At 42.9% G+C, this 27,462-nt stretch overlaps 1 long non-coding RNA gene across 1 annotated transcript; it reads right to left on the bottom strand.

Annotated features, from left to right (window-relative positions):
- Positions 1–21,467: 21,467 nt before the first annotated feature.
- Positions 21,468–25,023, bottom strand: LOC310923230. Its single transcript, XR_014592566.1, has 3 exons — positions 24,941–25,023; positions 22,273–22,441; positions 21,468–21,690 (listed from the first exon to the last, which is right to left on the bottom strand). It is a non-coding gene; the product is annotated as an uncharacterized lncRNA (long non-coding RNA).
- Between the last annotated feature and the right edge of the window lie 2,439 nt (positions 25,024–27,462).

Consider the following 27,462-nt stretch of genomic DNA (forward strand, 5'->3'; position numbering starts at 1 on the left):
AAGGGCATGGCTGGGGATGGGACATGGATGTGGCAGGCAGTGTGGGGTGCAAGGCAGAACAGTGGTAGGAGGCAGAAGGATGTGGTAGCTGTGGAGAATGGGGGAAATGAAGCCAGAGGGGAGAGGAGGAGCCCAGACAAGTCTTTTCTCACCTGGGGCCTTGGTTCTCTGGAACAAACCGCAGCCTGGAGTGAGAATTTTTGCCTGCCACATCTAATATGTGAAATGTGCAGCCTCAGCCCAGACACCAAAATTAATATGTATTCCTTCCATTAATCTTCACAGCCAGTGAGTGAAAAAGGACTCATTTCCTTCGCATTTGAATGATGCTGTAGAAGTTAATTATTTCTGAGAGCTTGACTATAAAGGCAGAATATCATGGGAAGAAAAGTACATTAGAACTCAATAACTACTTAGGGAAAAGCATGAATAGTAAGACATAATAAAAAGGTGTTTCACAGCAGAGGACAGAGTTGAAATTCCACAGCTAACTTTAATTCCAGTGTTTCCTTAGCTAGTTGCTATTGAGATATTAAAGTCATGTGATATGTTTGTAATGTTGCCTTTCCTTTATTGCCTGATTTTGTTGTCAGTGCTGTCATTGTCCACGGTACTGACTGCCAGCTTCTGCTTCAAAATGTGGAAAAACAACAAGCATAAATAGCAAAGCAAGCTGGAATCTGATGTTGGCATGGGTTATTCAGAGATGAAAAATCTGTGGAACAAGTTGTCCAGAAAGGCAGGCAAGACTGGATCATATCTTCTGGAAGGCTGACTTGAACTGACTTGAAGAACAGAGATGATTATTTCAGAAGAGGAAGTGATCCTGGGAAACTTTCTTTCTCTATATTGCATTTTCTTTTAAAATGTTTTCTCAAGGATATTTAGAAAGGTATGCATGAAAGATGCACGTCTACATCATGTCGTTAGGTTTAAATTCATGTCATAGGAGTTCGCACTTCTACTAGAAAAAAATCCAGACTCCCGCAAACCAAAAAAACTTTGACAACTCTGACTAACAACTTTGGAAAAGAATTTTTGACAGATCGACAGGTTTGTGCTGACAAAAGGAAGCATTATAGCCCTCAGCATGCTTGCCTGAAGTTCTTTGTACTGTCTTCAATGGATACTTCCAGCTCTGCCACAGCCACCCACCCTACTTCCTAAAACTGGGGTTGCTAAGGACAAGAACATGGCCCAAACTTGTGGAGACCAGGCTAATGGCAAGAATTTGTTATCATTAGAGTGCTTGATAGCACAGTAAATGTTTGGTACTAAAGGATTGATTTTATAATAAAGAGAAAATCGGGACTTTCACTGTTGTTGAAGTCATGTAAAGAGAACTTCCTCCCTGTGTGACTGCAGGGAGGTTTGTGTGTCCTACTCATGGAGTTGAGTTGAGTTATGTTGAGTGGACATAACACTCCTGCCTGGGAGAGTGACCTCCAACAAGCCCTGCTACCTCCAGCAGTTTCCCATGCAGCAATAATACCCTCAGCTCCTTGGTGCTGTGATGGGAAGTGCATTAGCAGTGGGGCTGAGTGGGATACATTTTTTCTTGTGGGATATATCTATGCACTATTGGCAGTAATTATTAGGCAATTTTTACCCTAAACCATCACCACCAAAGCAGTCTCTATAACTATTATTTCCCAAGAGATGTCTGGACCTGGGAAGCTTTCACAGTTTCTTATCTGCATGCCACTGGGGAGAGGATATTTACCATGCTGAATTTATCCCATCCTTCAGCCTTTGGGCAACAAAACATGCTTCTCTTTATCCAATATAATAATTATAGAGGGGCAACAGGTTGTTTGGTTTTTTTTTTCTCACAACCCTCATTCTTCTAGAATGCTTCTAAAATTTCTTCAAAGCATCAGAAGCTCAGAAATGCAGGAAACTATTCACACCACTGTCTGGAGTGTGGGTTCAGCCTGAGTGAATATTCAAATGCTTCTCCAAAGCTTATCTGGCCTAGCCAAAACCTCCTGAATTTCCAAAATTGGGCTGGGCATTTTATGAGAACAGGATGTCTTACAAGATTTTCAGAATTTCCTCTGCTAACAGAAAATACCATGAGATCAGCTTGGAAACCAGAATAATTTATTTTGATTCAAAGTGGCCATAATGTTTCCAGATCTTAAAAAGATTCAAAGTGAATTGGTTTGTAGAAATCAATTGAGAGCAGAGGAGAATGACTCCTTTTATTTTGCCTTCCTTAATCCAGTTTGCTTTTCTCCAAAGGCATCCAAAATAACTCCACTCTTGGCAGACATGTTTCCCATTTCAAACCCAGCCCTCCCCTTGCTCCAACATTGCCTTGCTGCTGGAGCACCTTCTCTAGAAACAAATTATTAACTTTAAATTCAAAGCCAGTAATTAATTCTCTTAAAGGTCAGGCAGATCAAATGACTTCCACATCAACTCAAAGCTCCTCCATCAAAAATGAGATTAATGTGCTGGTGTTCCTGATCGTTGTTCCAGTCCAGCATCCCAGGTTTCAAAGGCTACCCTTTGGTTTGGAGGCTGAGGATGGGCAGCTGGATATCTGGATGGGTTTTGCTGTGGTGCTGATGATCTCTCTGCTCTTTGACCACGTATGTCAGATCTTTAGCATTTGTACTCTTTAGGCCAGCCTTTTTTTTTTTTTTTTTTTTTTTTTTTTTTTTTTTTTCCTGTGTCTACAACTGAGCTGGGTTTAACTGGAGCAAAAACTGAAATGCCACCTCCCAGCAAAGCCCAGGTGAATCTGTGCTGGGAGAAGTGGCTGGAAGAGTTCTGCTGAAGGGAAGGCACAGCAGCTACAGCACAGCACCCATTACAACTGCACCTGGAACACACCACCCAGGCTCCTGGGGAAGGTTTCAACACAAAAAGGTACTTGCAGTTCTTAAAAACTTTCCCCAGAATAGTCTGTTCTCTTGTTGTTGCCTATAAGAAGGAACACAGACATTCTGGTGGGTGCAAACACATGAAATGTAGATGCCAAGTGTGGTGGAGTTCAACTTTGCTGTGAACCACTGGATAGGGCCAGGAAATCTCAGTGGCTGCTCACACCTGCTCTGCCTTTCTGTTTTCAGTTTACTTTTATCATTTGTTTCTCCTCTGGTGAGTAGTTGACTTTGGTGATTGAGTTGTCTCTTTAATGCCCGAGAAGACTGTCAGGCCCTAATTGTCTGCTTTGTAGACAGACTGCCCCTTTCTCTGATCCGTGCCAGGGGGATAACAAAGGTGACCAGAATGGGGCTGCTCTTCTCCTGCAAAGCCAGTTGAGAAAAACATGGGTGTATGTGCTTCTCCTGGGAGGCAGAAGCAGCAGTGTTAGATCTTTTTTCACACTCCAAGGAAAACCAAAGCCAACTTCAAAGAATAATACACATTGGCTGTGACTATCTCAGAGAACAGAGATCTGACCAAGCCTGGACTGCATCCACACATCTCAGCTAGAGAAGCTGCAGCCCTGCCATGATGAGAAGAGGCAGTCACTGATCCCATAGAATAAATGTGTAAAAGCCACTTCAATATCCTACTTTGAACTACAGTGTTTTATTTTAAAAACTTGCTCAATGTCAGAACTTGGAGAAGTTAAAGAATTTGAGAGGGAAAGTCCCGCAGCTGCAAACAGATGAGAGAGTGAGTTCACTGGTCATTGAAATGGGAACAGTAGAGAATAACTGTACAGAAGCACTATACATGATCTGCTACTTCCAGTGATTTAATTTGTACAGCCTGGTTTCCTAACAATGATATGCTGAAACCCAAAGATGGTACAAGACTAAGCCCTTGGGAAAGCATTTTGGAGAGAATGGTGTTTGGTCTGGTGATTTAAAGTGAGCAAGTTGCCATGGATTTACTCCAATATAAATAATTCTTTCTTTCAGGACATCAGAGCTAGAGCTATAGATAGATAGATAGATAGATATAGATATATGCAAATATCTGTATTTCTATCAATAAATATGTAAAGTCTTATGACAACAAACTATGTAAAACAAAAAGGGAAGCTCCCTTTAGCCAACAGACCAATCTTGTTGGATTTATAAACTATAGCAATGGCATCACACTGACCTATTTCCACTTACTAGTGGTGTAAATGGTGGAAAATAGGAGTTAAATTACTACTAGTGGAAAATAGGTGTTAAATTGCTTAACTGGAAATTGAAATAAAGATTTAAGGATAAACACAGCTATTTATCAAAGCAGTGTATTTGTGAGGTGGATACTGTGTTCCTGGAAATGCAAATAAAAATTTTCTTTAAAAATATCCTCTAACTCAGGAACACATACTCAAAACAGTGGTTTACACAGAGAATTCTAAACAGATCAAACTAAATAATATCTAAAAGACTTTCTGGTCTTAGAAATTTGCAACAAATACACAGCAGCAGAGAAGCTGTTCTTGGGTTTAAGTGTCCTAGTTAGTTCCTAATGCTAGAAACTGAAGTAGCACCTTTGAGACTTCAGCTTAGGTGTTAAGAAGTCATGTAGGTGGAAAGGGAGGGTTTACTCAAATTCCTTTCTTCTGTCACACCCTGGTATGGCCCAGGCTGTTGGAGAGGTACAATATTCCCTGTACAAATACTTGCTGACCACAACAGAGCCTTGGGTCAGCTATGGCTGAGCACAGAAAAGATCTGCATTCTTTCCCTTCTGAAAGGTGAGATATGAGTCCTTTGAACAGCTGTGTCTATCCTGCAGTCATCCCCTTAAACACAAAGAGCTGCCTCCCTCCAGTGCAGTCTAGGCAGGGGAAGAGGCAAAGCTTTGGCAATAAAAGACCACTCAAAATACAGGTCTTTATAAGAAAGCATTTCCTAGTGTCCCCCTTTCCATCAGTCCCTGAAGATATCCTTCAGCAAAACACAAAGCCCATCTATGACCTGAAACTGCACAGGGCACCCCAGGAGTAAGTGGAGTTTAGGGGAACTATTGTTCCCCTAAGCTCATAAGGAGATTTCTCCTTAAACAAACTCTTTCTCCTTATTCCTAACTACAGTGGAACAAAAAACAAACAAACAAACAAACAAACAAAAACCAAACAAACAAACAAACGAACCAAACCACCAAAATTACCAGAAAAGAATATCAGAAAAATGCAGACGGCCAGGGAACAAAAAATTAACACAAGCTGGGCCTGTGTCACTGTGTCACCCTTTCTGCCAGGTGTCTGTCATGTGTCCTGCTCTCCTGCATGCAGCATAGTTCATGTTTTTTCTTCTCCTTGTAGAAAACCTTGGCAACAAGCTCCTTACCAGTTGAAGGTTCCAAATACATTTTCAGGAAATGGCATCTTTCGTGTCCTCAGATAGTACACAAACCTCACAGCTCTTGTGGTAATGTTTAACTGAGACCTTTTCACTGTGAGCTGATTGTTAGCACGGATTTCACACCCCTGAAAGAATGTTTGAAGCCTACAAAGAAAGACATTGTCTGCTTTGTTTAATAAATGACAGTATTTTCCTTCAGCCTAGGATTTGTAACAGGGAGCAAGGAGGGTGAGCAGAACAGAACAACTCAAACCAGCAAATTAATCTCATCCCTTCATTGCACATTAGGCAAGAACTTGTAATAAGATAAAAAAGCATGTCTCTCTTAATCCAATAACTTTAAAAAACTCCAGAAACTCAGATGCTTACCAATCCATCAAAACTATAAGAAAATACAGTTTCCAACACAATTTCAAAATACATTTTTTGAAAGACTGATTGCTTTGCATATATTTCTTTGCAGACATTACATTATCATGATCATCACATTATTATGCCCTTAGTTCCCACAAGGGAGAACTGATAAAATAATGTAACAATGTCACCGTAAATATTAACAGATCCATGATTCTCACGTCTTCAAAGTCATCATTCTCTTTATGTTTCTCACATGCTGAAACTGAAAGTATATGTATCTTTTAAAACTTCCTTATTTTATGCCTAGAAATTATTAAGCTTGTTCACAGCCAAGTCATATGAGTCAGGCTGTGCCATTCACACAGAGGGTGCAGTGGGTGAATAAAAGAGTCTGGCCAAGGACTGAAGCTGTCAGCTTGACCAGTTGCTGATGTGCAGGTGTTGTAGCTGCAGTACAGCTGGGGAGGAGAAGGGAGGACTCTGCTGCAATATACCTAGATTTGTTTGTGAATCCCAAATGATATGACAACTTGGTAATGCACTGGGGAGACCACAAAGCATGTCAGGACATAGCAGGAGCCAGATGCTCTGCAGTGGGACAGCAAGTCAGAGCCAAGGGTGATAGCAAGGCCATGAGGGAGGTCACACCAAAAGCCCTGTTCCTCAAGTCCATGGATGCTCAGACAGCGTCAGCCACAGCCCTTTTCAGTAGGGCATGTTGTGATAAAACAGGGGGGAATAGCTTTAAGCTGAAATAAAGTAGTCTTGGATTAGAACTTTGAGAGAAGTTCTTTACTCTGATGGTGTTGAGGCACTGGAACAGGAGGCCCAGAGAAGCTGTGGATGCCCCATCCCTGGAAGTGTTCAAGGCCAGGTTGGATGGGGCTCTGAGCAACCTGGTCTGGTGGGAGGTGTCCCTGCCTATGGCAGAGGGGATGGAACAAGATGATTTTTAAGGTCCCCTTCCAACCTAAACCGTTCTATGACTTCATTATTGACAGGTCCACAGTGATGAAGTAGAGCAGAAGGCAAGCTACAAAGGCAAGTCAGTGGTTTAGGGTGATGATGAGCAAGGTGAAAGGCTGGACACTGGCATTTCCACAACACAGCTCAGAATGGCACCAATGGTCTGTGCTTGACTGGAGCTGATGGACAAAGCAGAGGAGACCTCAGCCAGGATTCCCACTGCTCTTTCACAATGACCCTTTTCTCAGTATCCTGGGCAAGTGCCCGTTTGCATCGAGTGAGTGCTGGCAAGGAGCCTGGGCAGCACAAAATCCAGAGGCCCTGGGTGTGCACAGGGCGTGGGCAACATGTGTGACTTGACATCTTTCCAGTTTCTTCCTGGGATGGAAGGAACTGAGAAGTATGGACTGTCACATACACCTCTTTGGGTCATTAAAGATCTCAGAGAATCTCCTATCAGTAGGGTTTGAAACACCCACGTGGAGGTGACTCTTGGTGTCCCCACCAGCAGATGCTGTGTCAGTTGTGAAATACAGCTCAGCTTAAGGGGAGATCAGGCTAGTACTTAGAAGAGAAATCCATTGAGAGTTACTAAATGCAAAACCCAAGCAGCTGAAGAAATTCCCAAGCTGAAAGCAGAGGTTTGAAGGTTGCTCCAGGGAAGCATCCCATTTGCTTTTCCTGGCTTTGGGTCTCATTGTTTATCACAGCCACTGCTGGAGACAGGATGCTGAGCTGGAGGAGACCTTGGCCTGACCCAGCACAGCTGCTTTGATGAACACACAAGTCACACTAAAGGATCAATTTCATCCCTTTTAGACTGGGAGTGATTCAGACTCCCTGCACAGAAGAACCTCAGTGAAAGGCTCAGCTGAAACTCACCTTCCTCCATTCATCATGCAAAGATCATTCCCTCAGAATCCTGCAGCCATGTAGAATGAATCTTGGTCTTAATGTTGTTTCCAATCCTCCTGCAAAAAGAAGACAATGAAAAATAATTTGCAAAGTCCTTATTATTTCAAGAATTACAGACAAAAGCTTAAATATCTATTTTTCTCAAATAATTGCAAAACTAGACAAGTAATTTGACTCCTGCTGTAAATGATACAAATTGTATTGTATTGTATTGTAGCATTGTAAAAAGCTCCTCTGAGGATATATGCAGTGGTATTCTTCATAAAAACAATCCTTAGATATGTAAAAAATTTATCCTTTGTACACACAAATATTCTAGCTTGTTGCATAGGTCATCAGGTCAGATGAGAAATTTTTTTGCAGATATATTTTTCCATACTTTTACATTATCTCCTGTATATGACAGGTAATTTCTAAACAGGCGTGGCCCTGTGAGTGGTCTCAGAGTCCCCTTTGCTGTCTTTTATTGCTCTGCCTGAAAAGACAGGTATCTGTGCCCAAATAAACAAACTTCATTAGGGACAAGTTAAACAAAACCTGAAAAAATTCAAAATCTGTCTACAAGTGGCCTAGCACAGCATGGCCCAGCTGGAGCTGTCTGCACCCAGTCAGCCAGAAGACATCAGAAGGTATCTGCAAAACAGCTGGAAAAAAGCAATAGCACAAGCAGGCTCTCACAGCCACACGCAGGCAAGGGAAAAAAAAAATGAGGGGAAATATAAGTATAAGTGAATGTTCAAAGCTTGGCCCAACTTCCATTTAATTGTAAGTGAAAATCCTTATTGCAGTAGAGCACAAGATGGCCTTGAATTTTATTTTCCCAAAACCTAGGATGGCTCTGTGAGCTTTTGAGCACTACAATAAAACTCAAACCCAAAAATATTCACTGTCTGGGTTCTCTTTCAAAAACTGGGATTTAGAACTTAGATTAAGGTCTAAGCAAGTAGTATAACCCCAGGTATTGGATAATTAAGCAATACATTTAGTTTTGTTTCATTGGTAATTCAGCTATATACAGGAGTGTTCACACGTATGCAAAGTAGCAGTGAACTTCATTTTTGTCAACCACATCACATGATTCTGTGATTATGTTAACAGCAACATTTGTTTTTCCTTATTCCCATTGTTTAATTGGAACAAAAACAACCTGCAGTCCCGCTCACAAACCGCATAAATCTCCCAGCTCAGTAATCTGCTCAGTCGAATTGTGTTCGAGCTCTGGGGCAGTATGAGAACTCAGGCAGTCCAGGAAGTGTATATAGAGATAAGAGCTTTGCAGAGAGAGGAGGGGTAGGGGGTGAAGAGAATGATTCGTGTGGGATTTCAGTTGCTCTGGGGCTCGGGGGCTGCAGAGGGGACCACACAGCCTTGGTCCCCTCGGAGGGGCTTTGTCCTGTTTGAGGTACCAGGGGGATGCACTGAGCACCAGGCTGGGAAAGTTTGGTCCCATGTGCATGTCCAAATTCAGGCATGAGGGGCTCCTGGCAGACTCCTTCACCTGCAGGCAGCTTGACATCAGCCCTGAAGCAACATCACATCAGGAATGACAAACAGGCACTTGGGGAGACGTGAGCACCTTTCCCGTCACCCGGAAAGCTTGTGATGGGAGAGTTAAAGAAACGCATTGCGTGGCTTACAAACAAAGGCCAAAGCAAACAAAAAGCAATAACTTATCCCTCAGAAGTCATCGATTTCCCCTATTCTCACACTAGAGTGCTGCAGCGTCAGGAATCTGTGTCCACAGCCAGTACCAGGAAATCCTGACTCCCGCGGTCTAAAGCTCAACGGGATCATTAACTCCGGCAGATCAGCACACAGCTGGGAATGAGACATGCGGGAGCCTCATGTGGGCAGAAAGAACCCTAGAAAAAATGGCAGTACATGGAAAAGGGCATCAGGCTGTGTTCTCTGGTGCTTTCACACTGGGAGAGTGAGCCACAGCTTCAGAGGGCAACAGGCAGGGAGAAATGTGAAACAAGTCAGGGTGCTGGGAGTCTGAATTCTGGGATATTGATTTTATACAGTTCCAGACAGCAGGGAAAACAGGGTTCATTCTAAATTGCAAAAATAATCAAGGAAAACTTAATATTAAATGCTTATTAACTAATTAAAGATGTATACAACCAGTTTCCAAATTAATTGACTCTGGAAAACTTGGAAATTCTTGAAAGTTGTTGAATGCAATGTCAGAAGAGCACAGGAATACAGTGGCAGGGTCTGCCTTCCTATTTGCACACGGTGAGCAAGTAATTTAATTTAATGCAAGTAATACAGGAAGTTTTCTGAATCCAGCCAGGGGACACATTGTGATCCTGGAAAGGAAGGTGTTGAAGAAGCACAAAATTGAATAAATTACTGATTTCACGGTCCCTGTAAAAGTTGTTGAGAACTAGGTAAACAAACTCATTTTCCCAGTAACATTAATGCAGTGGGAAATGAAAGGATTAGTTTGATTTAACTTGTGACAGAACGCCTATAAACTGTGCTAAGGGCTTACGCCTTGCAGATGGGGTGTTTTTAAAAGCAAATCCCTTCTAGCTGTGTTGTCTTGGCTCTTCAAAGCTGAAAATTTCTAAAGACATTTCAGGGAATCTGGTTTAAATGCCTGCCTGGAGATGTGCAGCTGTCACACAAGTAAGGCTGTCTGAAGACTTTCAAGAGTGAAGGCAGAAGTCAATGTTCCTTAAATTATGTAGATTAAGAGAGAGGATGTGAAGATGAAATAAGAGTACCAAAGGGCAGTACAGAACCACCAGGATGTCTTGGCATCTTGATTTGCGTAACTAAACAGAACAAATGTAAAAGCAAGGTTTCCAGGTTCACTGTTTGGACTTGGCAAATCTCTGCTCAGATACAAAAGGATGTAAAAGCCTGTCCAAGTATTTGGAACAAGCAGCTATCAAACATAGTCCAGAAGAGATAACTGAGGGAGGCTGGAAGCAAAAATTCACAACAGGAAATACATGTTTAAAATGCAGGTGCTGTATCTGATTGACCAGGGACATAAGATTGAGTTATTACAGATTAAGTCCTTTAGTCAATGTACAGCTGCAGACAAGAGCTGCTTTTGAGGCAATAGCCAACACATGGCACTTTCAAATTTAAAGAGACAGTTTTTCATCGATTGATTTAAGATACACCTTTAGAAGTGAATCCCATTTTATTTGTCTCCCAGGGCTTTCCCACAATATTTGGCTCTTTCATTTATACAGCCAAAATGGAATTGCTGGGCATCCAAGGCACCCTCACAAGGTTGATTGCTATCATCTCCTGGCTTTCTTTGGATCCTGCTGTGGCTTTGACATAACAGCTTATAGAACCATTTAGACACAGGCAGGCATGATTTTACATTATGAGATAGGAAGGGTGATATAAAGCTCTTACTTGGACAGTTTATAGTAGACTCTCATCTTCCATAGAGCAGCTGCCTGGACATAGGCAAATGCATGTGGATCTTTTAATCACACATCAATATTCTGCACACAGCCTAGCAGCAGAGTGCTGGTGGTTTTACTCTGCCACCAGATTTTCCCAGGCTTTGCCTTGCTTTGTCAAGGAACCAGATGTACTGGGGGCTAGCAGGTGTGATGTCCCCTGCTGCTCCTCTCTGCAAGTTGTGTCCAACAGGGCACCCAAACACTGCCCTCATCTTTACCCATTTCTCCTATTCCAGTTCCAGTCAAGTCAGCATCTTATCTCTAAAGCCTCTCAGGTAAGTCCTGACAAAACTAGGAGTCAGCTCCTCAGCTGAATTGCAAATACCTATACTGTCCTGATCACCTCAGGTCACATTTCCTCTGGTGCTTTATGTCTGGGAGGTCTCCACCTCAGCACAGGGAGAGTTACAAGAAACACATGCCTAAGATTCCATAGCCTGTGGCCTGCTGTGGCACAGCTGCTGACTTCCTACTGCTCGTCCTGGATACTTTACCCTCTGTCCACCTTGGAGCTGTTGGGATTCTTTTAGGTCTCTTTTGCTCTGTTCACACAGCAGCCAGCCTTACTGTGCTTCCTTGCCACACCTGCAGAACAGGAAATGGCCCAGTATCTCACAGAAGAGAGGGCAGAGGCCACTGTTTGTGCAGTGCATAGAGGGGATGAAGGGGACCAACACCACAGCTCTTCCATGGTGCTCTGAACAAAACCAGAGCCTGGTGGCTGGGCCCAGCGGAACAACCCATGTAATTTTTGTGTGGAAGAGACTTCAGCCTGACTATCCAGTCAGCAATGGCTTGCTCCTACCCCATCACCCTGCAAATTGCTGTGTTCATTGGCATGCTCCCCTGTTTATTTAGGTGTGACAGGTTTCCGTTGTTATTTGGATCAAACCTGCCTCATTATGTTCATTCCAAGCACTGCTTGTGTGCTGTTTTGTTGACATCTCCTAGGCATGCAGGGCACCAAGGAGATCAATAACACTCATCCAAATGTTTTCACAGAGGTCGGTACAAGAAAGGAATACTGGTTCTGACCTTGCAGGCTTGAGATACAGATAAGAGGCATTTGGAATGTGAAGGGACCTAAGTCTTATTGCAGCAGAGGGAGAATGTTATGATCCAAAGGATTTCAAGCTGGTTTTCTTTTCTGGAAGTGATACTCCCTCTAATGCAGGACCTAAAGGCAGAACAGCTCTGTGCAGCTGCAGCCTACAAAGAAGGATGGTTGAGCACTGCAGAAAAAGCCTCATGCAATGAATCTCTTCAGAGTATCACCCCATCATCATCTTCAGCACACAGCCTGAAGTCCAGCTCTGTTCATCTTTAATCTATGCTTTTCACCTGCAATAACCTGGGGAGTGATACTGGCACACTGACACACAGTAATACTTTGGGATCTCAGTGTTCAAAAGCTTGCAGGAGGTAGAGCAGGAACAACCACAGCAGATTTCAACTCTCTGGAGCCAGAAAAGCCATCATTTATGTGGTCCCTAAGAACCTGTGCTGGCACTCACAATACTGCAAATTAAAAAAAAACAAACAAACAAACAAAAAAAAAAAAAAAAAAAAAAAAAAAAACCCACCTAATTTTGGAGAACAGAATTGAAAAGGAGGAAGATGTATATGCAAGGCTTTGGATGTGTTTCCAGCACCATCAGGACCTCCCAGGAACTTCTGTATTTGAGGACTAAACTTTTAAAAGTGCAGTTACATGTACTAATGATTGGGTTCCTGACACACAAACACACACTGGGGCTCGATGCTCAAATATCAGCCCTTCCATTGACTGTATTCCCAAATACCAAGGTGGGTCCAGCCTGCCTGACCCTGAGCATGCATGGCACAGCACTCACAGAACAGAGAGGCCTCTGAATGACCCCATAAAGGCCAGCTTTGGAGAGGTGCTGAGGGCAAGGTCTGAGTTTTGCACATCTGTGTACCTGGCTCAAGGAGTTACCTGCTGCTGGGGACATAAGGAAAGCTTGCTGCTTCCCTGCCTTCTGCAGGCACAGAAGCCCTGTGACATCTGTCCACCACTCCTGTAGAATCACTTGCAGCTTCAGAGCCATGGAATTGCCACAATGTGTGCCACCAAGGCCATTTCCAAGCAATGACTCAGGTAGAGACAAACTCCTTTTTCCTGGCCTGCTTCCTGTTTTCTCACTTCCATCAAAGCCAATTTTGCCTCCTGCATTAGAAGAACTGGAGAGAGCTCTCTTCCTGCTGCCAAAGTGGAATTCACTGTTTTTCACCATGCCATTCTGGCCCTTGACACCTTCTTGTGCATCCTATTCTCTCTCAGATATATCCATGTAAAACCAGGCTCAGCATTCAGTGAATGTTCAGGTAAGAAATGTGTGGCTTTCTACATGTTAGCCTATGGTACAGTATATGGAGTGCCTGCATATGGATGATGTTTGTCCCCTTAGCCCTTGAGGCTGTGCTGGTTTTGCCATCTACCCCTGGCTGCAGTTTCTCAGCAGCTTCTGCCCCAAGTTCTTGTTTTTGGTTGCTTGGTTTTACCACTTCATCTTCCAGCTGAGGAGGTATAGCCTTGTCCTTTCCACCCTCCAAGACCTGGCTACTTATATTCCTAACAACCTGATCTAATTAGATTGGCTTGGAATGGAGGTTGGATTAAGGCACTTGGAGCTGCCTTCAAATTAAATCACTCTTCAACTGTGGTGCCATTCTGCAATAGGCAGAAGACTAGCAGTAAATCTAAGTGGATGATCAAGGATGAGGTTAAACATGCAGCAGAGGACTGTGAAGCACCCTTGAAAGGCAAGGCTGGGAGGGCTGGAAGCTGGGCAATGGAACCACCTGAGAAAGGCTCAGCCAGCCATTTGGTGCCAAGAAGGCTGAGGACAATCTATGACATGGAACCCCTCAGTACCAGGCAGGAAGCTGATAAAGCAATCCAAGCATTTGAATAAATCACCTGAGCAGAACTGACATATCTGGAAAAAGAAATATAAAACTTTATCTTTACTAAGGGCACTTTACATCATCAGGATGTGTTACAAATTTAACACTACACATATAAAGATCAGGGACTTCTCTGCTTTTCTTGCATAAAAGAAGACAAAACAGCAGTTCCACGGAGAAGAAAAAAGTTAGTATGTATCAAACATAGCACAGTCTGTGCATACACAGAGAAAATTAGACCCAGTCATGGGTCGACTTAATTATTTTATCATTTATATTTAATTATTTTATATTTTGACCAGCACAGATTAAAAGTATTTGTTTCCTTTCCTTACTAAGTACAAACCCAGATCTACCATTGTCACGTCTAGAAGATAAGGAAATATTAAGGTAAAGGAAGGTTGATGCTGATTTTGGATGAAGACAGGGGGCAAAACCCATGAGTAATTTCATTATGAAAATAAAGATTTACAAAAGACTTTACCAACACGTAGGCAACAAGTGAAGGAGTACAGAGTTACACCTCCAGGGCCAGTTGGGCATAGGGCAGAGGGAAATTTTATATGAAAGCTTATTGTTTTCTTTCTAACAAGATGTGATTGTACCAGCAGAAATCATGTTTATGATCCTTTTCATAAGCCTTTAAAGCCACTTGTTAGTGTTGGACACTAAGTGGGATCCTGGCAAAGAAGTAACAAAGAAGAAACCTAACAATCATAAAAATATGTCACGAAAACAAAGTAAAACACATATACCTTGTGACAATTATTATCCAGAAAAGGTGATTTCATCTTTAAGGGATACCAGTGAGATCCAGTGATCTGCTGTCTCAGTGAGGATAGGGAATAGAGAGCCACATAGCAGCAAAGACCCAAGTGTTATTGATGTATTAGAAACCACAGAAGCACCTGCAAATGGTCCCACAGGAATTAGAGCTTCTTCCCACAAAAAGGCTGTTGGCTCAATAACCCAATTGAACGTATTTACACCAATGCATACAGCATGGGCAAAAAATAGGGGGGCTGGAATCCCAGGAAGGCTGGATGTCTTGCTAAGAAGAAGCCCTGAAGGCACAGAAACCATGTCCCCGTGTGCCAAAAGTTGAGCCAGCAGGGGAGAAGACTGGCCTGGCTGAACAGAGTTTTGGCTGACAGTCAGGGGAAAAAGGAGAGTTCATGGCTAGAGAAAGAGGCAGGTGACTCAGGAGGACTAAAAATATATTGTGAAATTATGCAGGGAGAAAACCAGAAGGGCCAGGACCCCATTACAACTTAATCTGTCTTTTGCTGTAAGAGGCAACAAAAAATGTTTCTATAAATACAAACAGCAGCAAAAGGAGGGCTGAGGAGAATTTATATCTGTTACTGGACACGGTGGAAACACAGCAACAAAGGGTGAGAAAGGCTGAGGTACTTTGGGCTTTCTTTGCCTCAGTCTGTAATAGCAACACCATTTGTTCTCAGAGTACACAGTGCTGTGAGCTGGAAGGCAGGGATGGGGAGCAGAATGAAGCTCCCATGATCCGAAGGGAAACAGTCTGCTGCACACAGTTCAGTGGGCTAGATGGGATCCACGCAAGGGCACTGAGGGAGCTGGTAGGAGTGCTCACCAGACCACTTTCCATCATTTACCAGGAGCCCTGGCTCACCGGGGAAGTTCCAGCTGACTGGAGGTTGGCAAAAACAGTGCCCATCTAGAAGCAGCACCAAAAGAAAGATCCAGGGAACTACAGGGCTGGCAGCCTGACCCCAGCACTGTGGAAGGTCAGGGAGCAGATCATCCCAAGTGCCATCATGGACACATACAGGAAACCAGGGCATCAGGCCCAGCCAGCTTGGGTTTGTGAAAGGCAGGTCCTGCTTGACCCACCTGGCTTCCTTCTGTGACAAGGTGACCCATGTAGTGAGTGAGGGAAAGGTTGGGAATGTGTCTACTTAGACTTCAGCAAAGCCTTTGACACCATTTCTCACAGCATCTCCTGGGAAAAACTGGCTGCTCATGGCGTGGATGTCAGTACTCTTCAGCAGGCAAAAAACTGGATGGTAGTCCAGAAAGTGGTGATGGGTGAAGTTAAATCCAATTGGCAGCCAGTCACTGGTGGTGTCCCCCAGTATTAGGGTCAGTCCTTGTGTGATATCTTTATTGATGATCTGGATGAGGGAATTGAGAGCACCCTCAGCCAGTTTGCAGATGGCACCAAGCTGAGTGGGAGTGTTGATCTGCTGGAGGGCAGGAAGGCTCTGCAGAGGGATCAGGACAGGCTGGATCCAGGGGCTGAGGCCAATTGTGTGAGGTTCAACAAAGCCAAGTGCTGGGTCCTGTCCCTGTGCCACAACAACCCCTGCAGCTCCAGGCTGGGACAGAGTGGCTGGAAAGCTGCTGAGTGGGAAAGGCCCTGGGGTGCTGGTCAGCAGCAGCTGAACATGAACCAGGGTGTGCCCAGGTGGCCAAGAAGGCCAAGGACATCCTGAATGTACCAGCAATGGTGTGGCCCAGGAGAGGGCAGTGACTGCCCCTCTGCACTGGACACTGGTGAGGCCACACTTCAAATCCTGGATCTAGTTTTGGGCCCCTCACTGCAAGAAAGACACTGAGGTGCTGGAGCATGTCCAGAAAAGGGCAACAGAGCAGGGGAAGGATCTGGAGCACAAAGTTCTGTCTGGAGCACCTGAGAGAGCTGGTGGTGTTTATCCTGGAAAAAAGGAGGCTTAGGAAGAACCTTGTGACTCTCTACAAATGACCTGAAAGGAGAGTGTAGACCAGTGGGGGTCAGTCTCTTTTTGCAGGTAAACAAGAAAAACCAAAAGGAAATGGCCTCAATTTCTGTCAGGGCTTGTTTAGATCAGATATAAGGAAAAAGTTTTTTTCTGATATTTGTCAAGCACTAGAACAGGCTGTCCAGGGAAGTGGCAGAATCACTGTCTCTGGAGGAATTTAAAAGTTGTGTAGAAGTGACATTTAGGGACATAGCTAAGTGGTGGAGTTGGAAATGCTGGGCTAATGGTTGCACTTCATGATCTAAAGTTCTTTTCTAACCTAAACGATTCTGTGACTCTACGATTCTAAGCAATAATCCCAAGCAGCAACCATCTGCACTGACAACTATATTAATTCATCTGAACTTGGATGGAGAGAGGGACATCAGACCTTTAACTTCAATTCAAGTTACTTTCCAAAATCAACATTCTCCAAAGTCTTGTTGAAATGAGCAGGCACAGAGCCAGGATAGCACATTCATACCATTATGTTCAGCTTTTATTGAAGCTAAAGCAAGCTCTGCCATTAGCTGCAGTTTGGGTTTTTGCACACAGCTGATGTCTGGTGAGGTTTGGGAATGATATTTGAAACCTAATGACTCTGAATCTAGTTGATTTATTGTATCATTAACTTATGTTTTTCATGCTTTTAAGATCTAGTTGTGATAGCTGACAAATCTGTTTTGCTTTCCCATTTCACATCCAGCTTTTAGACACCTAATTTTACTCTAGTATAATCACACTATATATTAACTGAGACAGTCTCATGATTGAAATTCATTCTGCACCTTGACCTTCCCAGAAAAGGCACGTGATGGACTGGTTTCTTCAGTTATTTTCTTACATCAAGCTGCATAAACTGGGCATGGGGCTCTGAAATCAGGTACCTCTTCATTGTTGGATATATATCAGCAAGGCCAGTCTTGTGTACGTCCAGCTGGCACGTGTTGCTACAGGTCTCTCCTATTCCAGCACTCAGTTATCCGGACTGGGGTTCTGGGTTGTACCTTGGCAGTCTTTGTGCCTTGCCTGCTGACATCTCAGCAGCCTTGCCAGAAGTTGTTTCAGGGAACATAAAGCAAGACTGCTACGTCTGTCCATCCCAAAGGCCTGGCACGAAGCATCCCAGCTCTTCCAAAGCCTCGTGTGCTGTACACAGGGAACCACAATGCATACTCCAGTACCTTGTGACCCACTGTACTTTCCATTGCTTTCATAGGATTATAAGGTACTGAAGCTTCATTAAAAGCTCGTAATTGAGCTTCCTATTTCTTTGCTGTTTTCCTCAAGGGCTCACACATTTCAACGCATTTTGGTCACAGACTGTGAAGGACTGGGGTGAGAAAGAGGGCAGAGTGAGGTACTTTCCTCCTTTCCCAAAACTTGAGCCACATCAAAACATACCATATTTTTAATGGCAGAAATTGCATTTGTCACAACCCAGGAAAAATCCCTTTGCATGCTGCTCTTTCCCCTGATGGTAACACCGTTGAAAGCCTCTTCTCCACACTGTGGCTCTATGTCCCACATTCCTCCTCTCTGAACAATACCATGGGTCTGTCCCAAATCACACCCCTTGGTCATCACCCCACGCCTGTGGATTGCTCCAGCAGGCCAGATGCACCATGCAGGTCAGGACAGCTTGGCTGACTGTCCTGCTCCAGACTGTGGTGTTCCTTCACAGATCCAAATGGCAGGGATGTTCCTGCACAGCCCTCATCTGCTGATTTGCTTTGCATAATTTATTTTTTCTTACTCCCAAGTTAACAACCCATTCTGCTTCAAACAGTCACCTGTGATCCTAGCTTTGCTTCTTTTATTGTCCTGGGTTGCAGTGTAGGATGTACACAAAGTATTTATTCTATCACCATCTTCATGAACTGTTGAAACCAGGTGGGCTAGTGTTTTCCCAAGCCCCCTGCCTCTTCTGCTAATGGCCTTTGGAGTGTCTTCTGGTAATGGCCCATTAACGCCTTTGGGGTGTCTTCTGCTAATGGCCCATGAGTCACAGGTAACTCCCTCCAAGGGTTATCTCTGTTAATGGGCCATCAAGGACCTATTTCACACTTCTCATGCTATTGTGAGATGCTCTGCCCAGGGGGAGGAGCCAAGCATTCTCACCTGGATATAAGCTGGTATGTGAGACAGTACAAGTAGCACTTACCCACTGGATTCCCGGAGGAGCAGAGCTCCCAGACCTTTCTACAGGATCACTGCTTCAGGAAGAGCACCTCACCTGGACTGCTTCCACTATCCTGCTCAGGTTGTATTCTGACTCTGTCAGTGATCCTTTGTGTTATTGCATTTATTTTATTTTGTTTTTACCTTTTTACCTTTCTTCTTATTAAATTATATTTCTGACTTGGAGCCTCTCACTCGTTTTGCTTTCAAACCACAACATTTTTACCCTTGTTTTTCACTTTGTCTTTGGTTAGCAACTCCACTCTGCATCATTCAAGTAATGACTCCTTTCACATCTTTTGTCTGTAAGTTTCACTCACTTTTTTTTAAACTAGTTTAACCCCAGGTTGGATTGGTTATGTGCTTTTCCTAATGCCCAGCAGTTTTTCTCACCACTACTTTGTTAGTTGCCCTCCAGTAGATTCTCCATCCACAGAGATTCAGGCAAAATTAATATTCAGTGTTGACAATAGTTCTGACCTAAGCAGGAGGCTGGACTGGATCTTTAGGTTACATAGGAGTCTCCACATCATTATTTCCATGATTCCTGCATGACACAGCACCTGCAAGGGTGCTTTCTGTCACTCTGTGTTTGGGACCTCTGAACTATTACATCGTATAGTCTTTGAATTACAACTTTGTGCAGAGTCTCTGCTTTATTAGGCCTACTTGTTTATGCTCAGAAAAAAGACCTTTACTAGAACTAAAATAGTGTAGGATTTCAATGAGAAAGGATGCTCTATTAAAACTCAGCCACACTGACAAGCTGACTGCCAGGGAATAGATTTAACAACAGTCCTCCATCACTTGATCACGCGATGCAAAACTTCCAACAGGCTGTGTCCTTTCCTGCCATCACATAGTTATTTTCTTGTTGGTTCCAGGCTGGAGAGCCAGTGGAATGCATTGTTGCATAAGTCTGATCTTAAAACCATTGAGATTTGTACAAAGTATTGGATCAGTTCTGCATCCTAATTCCAGAAATGGGCAGATGGCAGAGAGCAGAGCATGTTCTAAGAGAACATATTGGAATGTCATAAGAAGCAATAATGAGTAAAATTTGTTTTCATAGTGAAACATTTCATATGCATGACATACACTGCACAATTACTCACATTCTTAAAATGAAATGGATAAGTGTTTCCAGCAGGCATCATCTTCCAACAATTCTTTCAAGTTTATGCCAAAGGAAAAAAAAGTAAAAAAGCAGCTAGTAAAATTTCTGTACAGAACATACCAATATTGTCTCCAAAGCTATCAGACATGTTTTCATGAAGATTAAAGTCAGGTTAAAAGAGAGGCATCCAAAATCTATTTTTTCTAAGGGTGGGGATAAGTAAGCGAATCACGTAGGACCACTGTTTCATGTAAGATATTCTGTTTCCATTAGAAAAGGGCAGTGGATGAGTTTGAGTTCCAAACCATATTTATCTGTATTTGCAATTCTAATTTAGCTTAAGCCAGGTTCAGATCTGATCAAATATCTCACTAGATGTGACTCCCAAATGGATGAATGTTTGCAGAGGAGCGTAAAACTCCAAATGGTCTCTCCTGTTAGTGTAGCTGGCAACACCAAAATCTGTCCACATTTAAACAAGCTGCTTCCATCCCACGTTTGCAGAACCAAAAGCAAAAAAGCTGATTATCTACTTTCTGAATGCCTTTATATTACTAGTCCCATCCTTCTTGCACACACAGCACTCAAGGCAATCCCAAACACTGTGTAGCCAATGTCTACCCATCTTTCAAGTTCCTCTATCTGTCTCTTCAGCTGCTATCTGTGCAACTCTTCCCAAGTAGTTTTAAAAAACGCACTCCAATCTTTTTGCTTTAAGAGATTGGTGCTAACTTTACAATGAAATAATCAATTGTTATTGCCCCACCCCTGCATGTCTGCTTCTCTGTCTAACCAATATTTTATCATTTCTTTCTTGTCTATAAAATGCCCAGCACATGCCAGATGCCGACACAAATAAATAATTATGTTCAGTTTGCAGGCTGGGATCATATCTAGGTTTTACAAGTGAAAACAAGACTTTAGCTATTGCCCACTATTAATGATCTGCTTCTGAGCAGTGATTTCAGACGGCACCTTGGCAACATTGCAAATACCTCAACCAGGAACTTTCAAAGTATGGGCCTGTGATTGTTGAAGTGATGAGTGCAGGGCAACAATCAGCAGCCAAGATTGAAACAGGCCATCTAACAAACCAGCAGCCCTGGATACACACACAGCTATGCAAAACTGGGCAGGGAGATCCAGCCTCAGGACTGGGCAGGTCTTGGAAAAGCAGGGATTGCTGCAATTTCAGCTCTCAGGTTCATGCATTAAAATGTTCACAGATTCTTCATTATGCTTAATTTTCACAGCTTTTTCAAGACTTCTGCTTGAAGCTGGTAGTGTTCTTGCTTATTTCAGTAGTTTTTCCTCTTTCAGCTTCTCTATTACTTCATGTACTTTTTCCAAGACATTTTCCTCTCCTTTTCTGTCTCTTCCTCTTACATATTCTTAATTTGTTCCATCTTCTTATCATTTGAGATATCAGTTATGGCTGCTACCTATTGTTTGCAGCAGTAACATATCGCTTGCCTACACTTGTAGGAAACAAGTAAATACCATGGAATTTAACCATCTTTGCTCCATTCACTGACGTTTTCCATCTCAAAGGCATGGACGCTGACACGGCTGCAGATTCAATTGCTTTGTCCTATTTTTCTTCCCTTGAAGAAGCAGCTGTCATGGATATCAATTGGTTTACAGCTTGCCAGGTGGGTCGTGTGTGAGTGATCTGGACAGTGAGATGTCTGGTTCTGTCACACACAAATGGATACTGAAACTACCCACAGGTGTCATGCACAAGGCCTCATATCCTGTATCAAATCCTATTTAGGAAAAATTAGTAGGTTAATACATTGCTGAGATCAATAGTTAGAAGGTAGATATTGACTGTGATATTAAATCGTGGTAAGAAACATTATCTCGTGCCATAAACTGTTGGGCCAGACAACCCACCAGCCTTATTAGACAATTCTCAGTGTGACTAATGATGTGCCAAAAGTATCAGAGTGAATGAATGGTCTATAATTTTCTTTCAGCTTTTCTCTCTCGAAAAATGATCTATATTATTTCTGCAGTGTTTTCTGGTGATTACTCATTAGGTTACTCATTATGCACTAAATTGCCAGGTAAGTATCTGTGAAATGCTGACCCACTCCGTTTTTATGCCATGTCATCCAGCCATGTACCTAACACTTCCCTGATCTACATTGTTCATGAAGAACAATGTTCTGCGCTGCAGCATTTCATCCCCAGTTGCTCCCAGAAAGAGCAGCAAAATATTTAGAATCAGCTGGCAACTGACACTCTCTGCTGAAATCAAGATCACTTCATCATTTAAAGATTCTAAGATAACTTTATACAAGACATACAAAAACAATGTAAGAACTTTTTTTTCAGGCACTTACAGTCAACTTGTTTCAGACCTCTGTCTTCTTCTGGATTCTTAACTCTCTTAACTCTTTTTTCCTGTGCATTTTCTCCTTTACACAGTCCAAATTTCTTCAGACACGGATTGTCTTTCTTTTCATGGAAGGAATGTACCTACTGTGCCCTCCGTTCTCCAGCCTGAGGCCTCTAAACATAAAGAAATAAAAATATTATTACTTAGGATAATAGAATAATGAATTGTCCTTAGAAACCTCATTAATTCCATATGCCCCACTGTGTGTCCTGTTTTTGTCCCCTCCTTTTGACCGATGACTGGGCATATGAAAGAGGATGCTTGATTCAGGGTTACCCTGCAGAGATTGGTTTGCTATTCTAACCAAGTTCTGGGAATAACAGCACATTTTTCATCTTGGAGAAACAAGATACAATAATAAAGAATATTAATCAAATATTGTATTGTGTTCTCCCTTTGGTGAGCCTGAAACTATTCTCCACACTAAAAGAAAATAAATAATTAATAAAGAAAGCTCTTTTGCAAAGGAACGCAAGCTGAAAAACATCCTATAAAGTTACAAAGTAAAATGCAGCATGTTTTTATAATGGCCCATGAAATGCTTATAAATATTGTTTATTTTCAGTACCATGGACCTCTGAACATGCAATGGATGACAATGAAGTGTCTGATTAATTTTTATAGATATTTTTCTCTGCAGAACCTGGTTGCATATTTATTGAAGCACACCACATGCCAATTCTTCTCTGTTTGTCACAGTAACCACAGCCAAATGCCATCTCAGTTGAAAAAAGTGTCCTTCAAAGACTGGAATGTATCAACTCAACTCAAAAAAATAAGGGATTGTAATACCAGTGTGCTCACTGTTTTTGAAAGGAAAAGCATCATGTTTTAAAGCATTCAATACATGCAGGAAGCATACTTCAGGATGCCTCTCCTGGTGCTTTTGTTCCCTTACAGAACTGCAGACAACCCCATGTTGTTATTTCCCCTTTTTTTCCACATCCTAAGTGTAGTTTCTCTGCTCTAGATACATTTCAGCACAATGGGAAAAATATTTTGTCCTGTGCAGTGTGTAGTAATTTCCTCTGAAATGCCCTCTCACTGAAGAAAAAGAGCCTGTGTTTGCCTGGCAGCACGAAGTCCCATTTTCCAGTGGTAATGCACGGCTCACAGGGTGCTTCTTGGTTCAGAGACCATTCAGCCAGGAGGAAAACTGATGTTATTATGGGAAGGTAGACTCCAGATTGCCTCAAGAAGGACACAGGAGCCCTCATGGAACACCCCACCCAGAGGGAAACCTGCAAGTTTGGATGTTATAATGCTGTGGATACACAGCTCTGGTTGAATTACTGTTCTCTGTGTGAGACAATATAGAAATACACATATAAATTAGAAGTTCTTACTAGCATGACTCTGACTTCCAGGGAGGCTGAGCCCCAAACCAGCCCAAAGAATGAGACATTTTAGCCCTTGTCTTTAAGAACATTTAAAAGCCTAATTCTGGAGCTGGTGTGCTTCATCTTTTGATACATTAAGAGCCTACCCATTGAGCAATCTTAGATGGGTTCATATGGGTTAGGTTATTTATGTGATCTCAAGAGCAGAACCATTCTCCAGGGTTTTGCAGCACATTAAAGTGAACATTTACATAAAAGATTTTTACAGCTATACAAAATTCAGGGAAATGAGTTATCTACTAAACCTCAGTTTTTGGCTTCCTGTATCTATGTATTCAGCAAAGCCTGCAGGAAAAAAATTTTCTTTGCCTGATGTATTTCTGCCATATTTTTTAATAGGTTCTTAACAGTTCCTTGAATTCTGTGAAATTCCCCAATTTCCTGCTTTTGTTTGTTGTTTGCTGCATGACAGAGACACCTGGAGTAAAGGGATTTAGCTGCAATCTTAACATCAGCCTGCCCTTCACCAGGGCAGTTCTGGAGTGCTGGGGCTCAGCTGTGGCCAAACTTTTACTTGGAGGATAGGAAGTGACCATTAAGGTAAAGTGGCAGACTAATTGAAATAGAAATAGTGTTACAAAGTAAAAGGTAATTGTAAATTCAGATGGAATGTGTAGACGGTACAGATTTATCAAAAGACATATGAAGATGTAGCCCTGACATTAACCACAAAAATGAGTATCAAGTGGTCTGCCACGGCATTGCTACTGAATTGTCTTTTGGAGGACATGGTGGCTTTCTCAGGATGTGTCTTCAAAGCTGATGTGGGTCTCAAGACCCTCAGTGGGGCTCTGACCCCCACCCCCCCTCCATACAAGTTCCAGTTGACCACTACGCTGTGTGAGCTGGAAGCTCTCCAGTGACCATGGGCACAGGACAGAGCTCTGGGGCTTGAACTAAAAAGGGCAGAGAGGATCTTGTTCAGGTGGTTATTAATCCTGCTGGAGCAAACAATTACACTGCAGTGGAACTGAGGAAAGGGATCTCTAGAGGGTGGTTTTCACTGTGAGCTTCACTGCTTGGGTTGGCAAGGTATAGTACAGAAGTGCACCCTTGAAGGGTGGGTGAGCCTGCATCCAAAACTGCAGGCAGCAGTAGTTATAACCACACAAGAGTTGTGCTAGTGCAACAACTAGATCCAGTATAACTCGTCTAACTGAGTTTGGATTGAAGGAGATGCCAGAACAAGGGACCCCTCTGTAAAACTCTCACCTTCAGCTGTAGCTAAGAAACAACTTCCTCTTCCTGTGCAGTAGCTCTGCATTTGTGCTATCTTGCTGTTTGGCAGGAACCCTTGGAAAAAAATAGAGCATAAACACTCCAACAACACAGAACAACACACTTTTTGGCAGATTCTTCTTAACCAGGCATGTCTTGGTCTGCAGGCAGTGAGTTCTCTGTGGCCAGTGGACATTTTGGGGAGTTGGAGCATGCACCTTGAGCAGCCCCAGCCCTCTTGCTGCATTGGCAGAGATTCAATCAGTTGTCACTTGGAAATAACAACAATGGAGAAGCGGCTGGAAACACAGGTGCAGAGTGAGATGACAGGAACTTCCACCACAGTCATAAGTCTGGAGGGAAAAGCAGATGCTCACCCCACCCCAATATTGATTTTCCCTCTTATGACTCAAGCAAGGATTCAGTTGCCCATAGACAGGATACATGGTGGGAGCTGCCTAGCATACTGAAAGAGATGACAGGGAAAAGCAGTATGAAGATGCTGTTTTCCAGAAAACCTCTTGAGCTTCTAAATTCTCCTCCCAAATACCATTCCTTTGTCTCTGTTTCTTCTGCACTCCCTCTTTCCACCTCTTTATTGGCAGGAGGCGCTAAGCTGAACAGCAGAAGGAGATGGTGGAAGAGCTGCAGCCTGACCTCTCCTACAGGAAAGTGTCCCACCAAAATGATGTTTCATCACCTGCTCTGCTCTCCTCTCTTGATCAATTTGAAGACCTGAAGGAAGATCCTTCTTCCACTCACCATCACTCAGCAGGAAAGAGGATGGAAAAGGAAAACAAGCTGAACACTGCACACATAATTTGAAATTTATTTGCACTGTTTAGAGGATTTGGGGGATTTGAAGGCCACCAGTCTCTGCACGCTCTGGGATCACATCCACACAACAGGGAAGCCCCCCCTGCTCAGGGCACAATGTCACTCCTGCATCAACTGCATGTGTCAGTGCACCTGCAAGGGTGTCTGCAAACCCATGAGAGTTGTTGGCAATGGCTCCAGGGTATCTGGAGCTGGCAGGCTGCTGGGCTACCATTAGCCAGGATTGCTGTGCATGCATTGCTGATCTCATCTAAGTCTCATCTGCCCCTCTCCGGGGAAATGTGGCAGCCTATGCAGTGGTGGAGGGTGCACTGAAACATGTCTTAGTTTTCTGGTTTCTTGGTTCATCAAGACAGATTTGACTGGAGCATTCAGATTTTGGTCACAAAATTTGGGCCTTGCCCTGTGCAGATTTGAGATGTGATAAATGTGCACACCTATGTGTCAGAGTTCAAAAGTGCTTTTGCATTCCCCAAGCTAAACACAGCCTGAGAACCTGGTCCCCCAAGAAGAATCAGGAAAGATAATGAAGCCTCAAGAATAAAAAGAAATTAGATCCGTCTCAGTTTCTTGCGTGGGAATGCAACACAATTCTACTGCATTAGCTTTAGTTCCATCTACAAGGCAATGCTACACACTAAGGAGAGCCAAGAAAACCGCTCAGCAACAGGATGTGAGTCTGATTTTAGTATTTACATTCTTCTGACAATTCAGATTACTCAATATTTCAATAATGTCCCTGTGGTCTAATGATGACTCTCTTAACAGTGTTAGCATGTATATGGGAACAAAGTACATTTTGTTGCATGTTCATACATGTGAAGTAGTTCACATGCTGGGCCTAAAAGTTAGACCAAGCACAGTATCAAGCGCCAAAGAGCTATAGGCTCTCAGTAATTTATGTTAAATAGGAAAAATAAAACCATATTTTGAAGACAGTTTGGTAGAGTATTAAAAGCATGTCAAAGGAAAGATAGCATTCAGGACTTCTGGCCCCTATCATTGCGGAGTTATTCTCTCATACCTTTTAGCACTAGAATTTTTTAAATAATTAGACATGTGCCAAATAGCTAGTTATCTCCACATCAGGCAGGCACAATACAGCCATTACTTCAGAAAGCATAACATTTTATCGTGTAAATATGAGCCAAAGAAAGGTGTTTGAGTAAGTCTAACTTCTGATTAGGTCTCAGATTCCAAAACAAAAATCTATCTTGAGTCTTTTCAGCTAGGAGAAAAAAAATCAACACAGTCTGGACATGGTTAAAATTCAGTGTAACCTTTCCAAAGGAAAGCTGAAAGCCACTAGAACAGTATTGCAGACAACCTTGTACCCTTGCAGACATTTTTCCAAAGAGCCTGGTTTACTGTGCCCAAAGCAGCACTGAAGTCCAGAGAAAATAAAGTAACAACCCACGTGAGACACCATCAGTTGCTGACTCCAGAGGATTCACATAGCCCATAGAGATTACACTAAAGCAACTGAGAAAACAAGGTCTTGTTTCAGGAGTGTTTGACTGTAATAGCTGATTAGACACTGCCTTTGACCTTTCCCCTTGGAACTGCAGCAGGGTTTTTTTGTTTTTTGCTTATGTAAAGCAATAGGCTGAAATAGGTCCTATTTTCAAAGAGAGTAACATAACACATGTTGCCAGAAGACGAACAAACATCTCTGATTG

Source organism: Zosterops lateralis (genome assembly GCF_965231275.1).
Source record: "Zosterops lateralis genome assembly, chromosome: Z".
Lineage (NCBI taxonomy): Eukaryota > Metazoa > Chordata > Aves > Passeriformes > Zosteropidae > Zosterops > Zosterops lateralis.